This window comes from Panthera tigris, chromosome A2 (genome assembly GCF_018350195.1).
Source record: "Panthera tigris isolate Pti1 chromosome A2, P.tigris_Pti1_mat1.1, whole genome shotgun sequence".
In the NCBI taxonomy this organism is placed as follows: Eukaryota; Metazoa; Chordata; class Mammalia; order Carnivora; family Felidae; genus Panthera; species Panthera tigris.
The window spans coordinates 17428783-17436442 of NC_056661.1; the positions used below are offsets into that span (position 1 = coordinate 17428783).

Consider the following 7660-nt stretch of genomic DNA (forward strand, 5'->3'; position numbering starts at 1 on the left):
GCCCCGAAGCCTAGAAAGATCACGCCCTCAGGCCCCCTGCCCTCCCGCCCCCGCGTCCCGCAGGCCTGCGGCCACCGCCCTTCCCCGCCCCGGGCGGGCCTTGCGGGGTCCCGGGCAGCCGCAGAGAGCGGCTCGGGCAGCCCCCGGGAGAATGGAGAGGCCGCCCCTCCGATCGGGCCCCGCCTGTCGCCGCACCTACCCGCCGCCGCCGCGTCGGAGCCGAAGCCGGAGGGAGCCGGGAGACGGCCGGGAGGAGCCGGGAGGAGCCGGGAGAAGTCGGGAGGAGCCGGAGCCACCGAGCAAGCCCGTGGGGCGGGGCGCAGGGAGGCGGCCGCTTCCTCGTCGCTCTCTTGAGGGCCGGCGCGGGGGCGGGGCGCCGCCACCGCCTATCCCGCGGGCGCCGCGGCTCCGGCCAATAAGCGCGGTGAGGGGGCGGGCGGAGGGCTGTGGCAAGCCAATGGGCGCCGGCCCCGCCGCCTCGACCTCGCAGTGGTAGCGGCGCGAGGGAAGGGCCGTTGGGGCGAGGTACGCATGGGGGCTTCAGACTCCCCACTCCCGCCCGCTAGGGCCCGGGCGGCCGACGGGCACACCGACCGCCGCCGCTGCCCTGTGCTGGACGTTGCTTCCTTTCAGAACTTGGGTACCTGGAACTGGGAGGATGCGAGCAGCCGGGCACACGCGGCCGGGCCCGGGTCTCCCCGCCCGCGGGGCCTGCGGGCTCTGTGATGTAACCTGGGAGGGGCGCGGGGCGGGGCCTAGGGCGCGGGCCAGCTGGTCGCGGGAAGGAACCGTAGGGGGACAGGGACGCGGGTGTGGGGCCTCTCCAGGGCTGCGCTGCCACCAGCCACCGTGACGTTGCGGGTTCAAGTTGAAATGTTCTGTAGGTGTAGAATACACATCGAATTTCCGAGGCTTAGTAGAAAACATATATAAAAATCTCATAATTTTATATTGATTATAAACTGGATAGTTGATTACAAAATTGGTTACAGTTTTAGATATATTTGGTTAAATAAAACACATTTAGAATAATTTCATGGGGCACCTGAGTGGCTCAATCGGTTCAGCCTCCTCTTGATCTCTGTTCAAGCCTTGATACCAGGAAAATGATTTGGGGATCAGCCTTAGGTGGGGCTCTGTGCTGAGCGCAGAGCCAGCTTGGGATTCTGTCTCCTCTCTGCCCCTCTCCCGCTTGTGCTCTCTCTCCCTCTCTTTCAAAAACAAATAAGCATTTTTAAAAATAATTTTTGTTTGTTTGTTTGTTTGCTTTTTAAAATATGGCCGCTAAACTTAAAATCCCTATTTGGCTCGCGATATATTTCTGCTGGATAGAAGTGGTTCAGAAGGAAAAGGGACAGCTAACACCTCTTGAGTGCTTATTATGTACCAAGCACTCTTGTAGGTACGTGACACCCAAAAACTCATTTAGTTGCCAAAACAATGCTTTATAATTGGTATCAATGTTCCCATTCTCATTTTACAGATGAGAAACAAATACAAGTTTAGTAATTTATCTAATGACCACAAGCCAGCAATCAAGTGTGGTGCTTTTAACTCAGGCAACCAGGCACTGGGACATGTAGTCAGTCAACCTGTAGAGCAGGCTGGTTACCAGAAAGAACACTGGACTTGGTTGAAAGCCCTGGTTCAAGGTCAGCCCTGCTACTTTGTGTGTAACTTTGGGAAATTAAGCTTTAATTGCCTTAGTAAAAAATGAGATAATGCAAGTCACCAGCCTGTCATAGCCCCTGTTACGGTGACCTAGAGGTAGCATAGTGAGGTAAACTTGGACTCTGGACCCTGAGTCCCTGTGTGCAAATCTGGGAACTGCAACCTACAAGTTATGTGAGCTTGCGGGAGATTTTTAATCTCTCTGTACCTCAGTTTCCTTAACTGTAAAATGAATAATAGTCACACCTACCTTATTAGGGTTGTTAGGCAGATCAAATGTGTTGATATAAATAAAGTACTTAGCTTGGTGCCTAGCACTTAGCAAGCATTTACAGAGTACTACTCAGAATGACTTTAAAGAAGTATTTATAGCCTATACAAAGATGAAGGAATGAAGGATAAAAGGATAAGTGGAAAAGGTATAGAACTATGAATTTGGAGCCCTGGAAAGAACTTTAGGCCAATCACGGAGAACTGAAATGACTAATTAATAAGGCAGGTGTCCTGGGACCAAACTCAAAGCTTTTCCCCTCTTTCACACCCAGACTCCAGAGCAGGGGAACTACCATTGCAAGCCTGAATTCATTCATCCAACAGATACTGAATGATGATCTGCACATCAGAAAAGGCCACACAGTGAGGGGCATTTATAAAAAGGTAAATAAAATAGGTTTCCTGTCCTGATGAAATTAGCATTATTTCATACCAAAGCCCACAGATTTTGTCCAAGCATGCACTTAACTGTGCATGCTTAAGGAAAACACACAGGTGGGAGCTTCAAAAGTTACTCTGATCCTTCCTGCTGCCTGGAGTAGCCAGCCCCAATGCCTGTCCTGGGCTTCAAGAATAGAATAAGCTGTGAGCTCCTTAGAAGTCAGATGGCTGGGAAAATTCAAAAGTGTTGGAATCTTCCATTCCTTCTTTAAGGTGATAAAGTCACCATGTTTTATGTATCCCAAGCTAGACACTCAAAAGTCATTCTCAGTTATTCCCTCCCTTCTCCCCACCTCAGGCCTACCAGATATTCCTTCTGCATCAGAAACATCTCCACCAACACTGATGCTGTTCTGGTTCAGTCCCTTTTCTCTTTCCTGCCACAGCTACTTCCAAGCCCTCCCTCCCACCTACTTCAGTCCAAGTTACACAATTTAGGCACCACCCTCTCCAGTTCATACACCTCGTCCTGCACCCATTCTCTGCCTACCACAGCACTCACCACATATGTGGTAATTTTCGTGTAAACATGCATCTGCCCTAGTAGATTTTTTTCTCAAAGTACAGGTTCATTCTGTTTCCCCACCTCCAGATTTAACATAAACTTCTTTTTTTTTTTTTAATTTTTTTTTTTTAACGTTTATTTATTTTTGAGACAGAGAGAGACAGAGCATGAACGGGGGAGGGTCAGAGAGAGGGAGACACAGAATCCGAAATAGGCTCCAGGCTCTGAGCTGTCAGCACAGAGCCCGACACGGGGCTTGAACTCACGGACCGCGAGATCATGACCTGAGCCAAAGTCGGCCGCTCAACCGACTGAGCCACCCAGGCGCCCCTAAACTTCTTTTTTTTAATGTTTATTTATTTATTTTGAGAGAGAGAGAGGGCCCGCGCACATGCATGTGCTCTTGGGAGGAGCAGAGAGAGAAGTGGGGGGAAAGAAAGAGAGAATCCCAAGCAGGCTCCCGTGCTCAGCGTGGAGCCTGACATGGGGCTCAATCTCACAACCGTGAGATCATGACCTGAGATGAAATCAGAAGTCAGGTGCTTAACCGACTGAGCCACCCACGCGCCCCAAAACTTTACAACTTTTAGAAGAAAATACGTTTATGGAGATACCTTGATGCTCTCAAGGTAGGAACCTCTGGCTGAAATTTCCTGGTACAAACACTTATCAGATAAATACGCAATTTTTACATACCAATTATTATCATAATTTATAATGTTTATGTTAGAATTCCCTAGGGAGAGAGAAATAAAAGTACATGGATTAGGATTTGAATAGGATAGAGTCATAGAATTAAGAGCCAGAAGGGTTTTTTGGGGTCATTTAGCCCAAACCATTTTCAGGTGAGGTAACTGATACATGTCAAAGACCCACAAATAAGTGGCAGAATCCAAACTTGAACCTATTTTCTGATTCTCAGGCAGGAGTTTGTTACACCCACTCCTTCTTTCATCTTTAAGATGCTGTAGCAAAGGGGTGCCTGGCTGGCTCAGTCAGTTAAGCATCCAACTTCAGCCCAAGTCATGATCTCACGGTTTGTGAGTTCGAGCCCCACGTCAGGCTCTGTGCTGACAACTCCGAGCCTAGAGCCTGCTTCAGATTCTGTGTCTCCCTCTCTCTCTCTGCCCCTCCCCTGCTCACACTGTGTCTCTCTCTTTCAAAAATAAATAAACATTAAAAATTTAAAAATAAAATGGTGTAGCATAGGGGTGCCGGTCTGGCTCAGTCAGCAACTCTTGATCCTGGGAGTTGTAAGTTTGAGCCCCACATTGGGTGTAGAAATTACTTTAAAAAATAAAATAAAGTCTGTGCTGACAGCTCGGAGCCTGAAGCCTGCTTCGGAGTCTGTGTCTCCCTCTCTCTCTCCCCCTCCCCCTCTCATGCTCTGTCTCTCTCTCTCTCTCTCTCTCTCTCTCTCTATCAAAAATCAATAAATATTCAAAAAAAATTTTTTTAAACAAAAAGATAATAAAAATAAAATATTTAATAGATAGATAGAGATGAAATGGTGTAGCATAGTGATGCAGCAAACATTAGATACTAACTACTCAAAAGTCCCCTGCCACCTCCTACTTTAGTGCCTGGACACTTATCCTGACTCCTTTTGCAGTTGGGATTGCTATGTGCCTCACTGGATGGAGCAGAGCTTTCAGGTAAGTCTTTATAAAAAGACAAACTCAGCTGCCTGGAATACAGACACAATGCCTAGAGGTGATACAGCCATCTTACGATGGTAAGGACAAAAGTCATGGGCTGAAGGTGAAGAGTGGCAAGATAGGAGAAGACTAGGTCCTTAGCATCCTCTGGCAGCTACACCTATCTGACTGTCCCCCTCTGGACCTCTTGTAAAGTGAGGAAAGTAACCCCTATCTCTGAAAGCCATCGTTAGTCAATAAGTCTCCAATGGTATAAGCCACCATCAGTCTCTTATTTGCCGGATACGCAATCCAAACTGGCACATGGAGTAAAAGCCCTGGATTACAAGTTAAGAAACCCTGTTACGGTCCCAGCTCTTCCAGGAACAAGCTGTATGGCCTTGGGCAAGCCATTTTCCATCTCTGGGCCTCAGGTTCCTCATCTCTATCACAGGAGGTAGAACAAGATGGTCTTCTCACCTCTCACTTTCTGTGATTTCATTCACTGTGCATGCCTCGTAATGTGCAATGGGGGACCTCCTTTCCCTCGAAATGAGACTACCTCTTTCAAGGTTCCCTAAGTATTTCCTTGTTCCTGTAACCACAGGACTAGTTACAAAGACCTGTCCCTTTCGAGCGAATGTGATAAAACACACAGTTTGGGGGCCTTCTGTTACACAAATCCCCCTAACTAGGTCCCTTTTTCCTCTTCCTTTGCTTAGTTTTATTCACCTATTCCCAGAGGGAGCTCAGAAGGGGGTTCCACTCTAAAACTAATGGAGCACAGCACCCCCCTCTCTCCTAAACTTGCTATGTAATTTCTCCTCTTGGGGCCTCAAATTCACTGTTCGTTAAATGAGAGCGTTGCAGACAATGAAAGCTCCAGATTCTGTGTCTCCCTCTCTCTGCCCCTCCCCCGCTTGCACTCTTCCCCCCTCTTTCAAAAATAAATAAATATTAAAAAAAATAAAAATTGTAAAGTTTTATGTTTTTCTGTAGAAGTCTTACAACCCTATTGTGAGGTTAATTCCTAGGTACCACAATGATTTTATTTTTTTCCTATCACATTTTGTAAATGATTACTGGTATATAGAAATGCTATTCCTTTTTGTATGTTAACTTTATATGTAGTAACCTTGCTGAACTCTTTTCAATTCTAATAGCTTCAAGCTCCAGAATTCTAAGGCTCAATTACACCTTCTAGATTTTATCTCACTTTGGGATAGTGCTTCCCCAGTTACTAAGTGCTTTGCTCTCTGGTACTGCTGGTTAGCCCTTCTATAACTCTGAGTTAGGCAGGGCTTGTATTGTCATCCCTATTCTGAAGCTGAGGAAACAGATTCAGGGATGAGGCGTGATATGCCCAAGATCACGCAATTAGTAAGTGGCAGATCTGGAACTAAACACCACGTCCTTTCATTCCTTGCCACTGTACCTTGATTTTGAAATTTTCTTCCCTTTCCCTTTTCTCTCTAGGATCCACTTCCTGGCTACAAATCATAATTGCTCTTAGCTGTGACCCCAAGACTGCACACAGTGATGCCCTCAGTTCCAGGTATTTGGTACTCTCCCCAGGAACCTGGCTTTCCCTCAATTCTTCTTCCATCCTCTGTCCTGACCCTCAGTCCTAAATACGACCTCCTAATTTCTTCCCAACTCTGACTCCAAGCATCCCATCCCATCTGGAACTCCAGTGGTTATGTCAATGTCTGGAACCACGGTCTGGCCCTTTGTAAGCCTCTGTACTTGACACAACTCTCATTTTGGTTCTGTTATTCTTCTGCACCTCACTGTTCACTCCATCCAACCTCTCGTTCATCATGTGAAATCCCTAAAGAGATCAGATATGGTCAGAGAAGATGGGAACTGGAAGGTCCTTTGAGGGCTTCCAGGCCAAAGACCAAGCAGAAACTGTAAATGAGAAAGCTGATTAGTTATAAAAGAGTGGCCTGGAGGGGCGTGTGGGTGGCTCCGTTGGTTAAGCCTCTGATTTTGGCTCAGGTCGTCATCTCCCGGTTCATGGGCTCAAGGCGAGCCCCACAGTGGGCTCTGTGCTGCCAGCTCGGAGCCTGGAGCCTGCTTCAGATTCTGTGTCTCCCTCTCTCTTTGTACCCCTCCCCTTGCTCATGCTCTCTCTCAAAAATAAAATAAACATTAAAAAAAAATTTTTTAATGAAGAAAAAAGAAGAGTGGGTTGGAGACTGTGGAGAGCACAGGGCACATGCCCCAACTCCAATCAGTTGCTGCCAGTTGCTGGAAATGTGGGCCCTGTGTGGTTGGAGAAGATGGAGCCAAACTTTTATGTGCAGTGTCCTGGCTGTTGAATGTCAGCAAGTACCATGTAGGACATAAAAATTAATTGATTAATTAAAAAGGGGCTTCTGAGTGCCTCAGTTGGTTGAATGTCCAACTCTTGATTTCAGCTCAGGTCACAATCCCAGGGTCGTGGAATCGAGCCCCACATTGGGCTCCTCGCTAAGTGTGGATTCTCTTTCTCTCTCTGTCTCTCTCTCGCTCTCTTAAATTAAAAAAAATAATAATAATAAATTAAATACCATATAGGACAAATGTCTGTGGACTGGCGGCTCTCAGGTTGCCAATTTACAACCTCTGCTCTGGTCCAAACCCATCACCCATGGATAAGGAGATTGACATCATGCAGCAGATCAATAGGAGAGAAGGAGGCAGGACCCAGCCCTCAGACCCATTCAGAGCTCACCACCATCACTCACAAGCCAAAAGCAACCCAGCCGATTTAACAAGCCTCTAGTGAGAGCCTGCTGTGGGAAAGATGTTCTGAGAGGGGACCAAGATGAAGGGATTCTTTTAGAAGATGCCCACTGTAGGTCCTTGGCACTTTTTCACTTAGCTTGAGATCACACATTTGGCAGGTTGGAACAAACTAACATATTTAGAAAAGAGATGCTCATGTCCATGGAGTTCTTGTCAGCACAGTCCTCACTGACTGAATTAGGATTCCAGGGACCTTGCAGTAGAGCATTTTCCAAACTTTCTGTTTAGAAACCATTTCAAACTCATTGAAAAGCTGCAAGGATAAAAATGGTATATAGCACTCTCATATACCCTTTACCAAAATTCACTTCTTTTCAACGTTTTCCCCATTTGCTCTATG

The 7660-nt window shown here is 47.0% G+C and overlaps 1 protein-coding gene and 1 long non-coding RNA gene across 5 annotated transcripts in view; one reads left to right on the plus strand and one right to left on the minus strand.

The window, feature by feature from the left end:
- Positions 1–700, minus strand: part of MAP4 (microtubule associated protein 4) — a 193728-nt gene extending 193028 nt beyond the window's left edge. Inside the window, 1 exon segment of the mRNA XM_042978817.1 lies at positions 200–700. The gene's annotated coding sequence lies outside the window, so the exon portion shown is untranslated.
- Positions 481–6867, plus strand: LOC122236644. 4 transcript variants are annotated; one of them, XR_006214774.1, is made up of 5 exons: positions 800–880; positions 2217–2328; positions 4503–4545; positions 6004–6082; positions 6706–6867. It is a non-coding gene; the product is annotated as an uncharacterized LOC122236644 (long non-coding RNA). The 4 variants fall into 4 exon arrangements; XR_006214773.1 differs by lacking the exon at positions 6706–6867 and having other exon boundaries at positions 6004–6535; XR_006214775.1 differs by lacking the exons at positions 800–880; positions 4503–4545; positions 6706–6867 and adding an exon at positions 481–525 and having other exon boundaries at positions 6004–6535.
- The last annotated feature ends 793 nt before the right edge of the window (positions 6868–7660 follow it).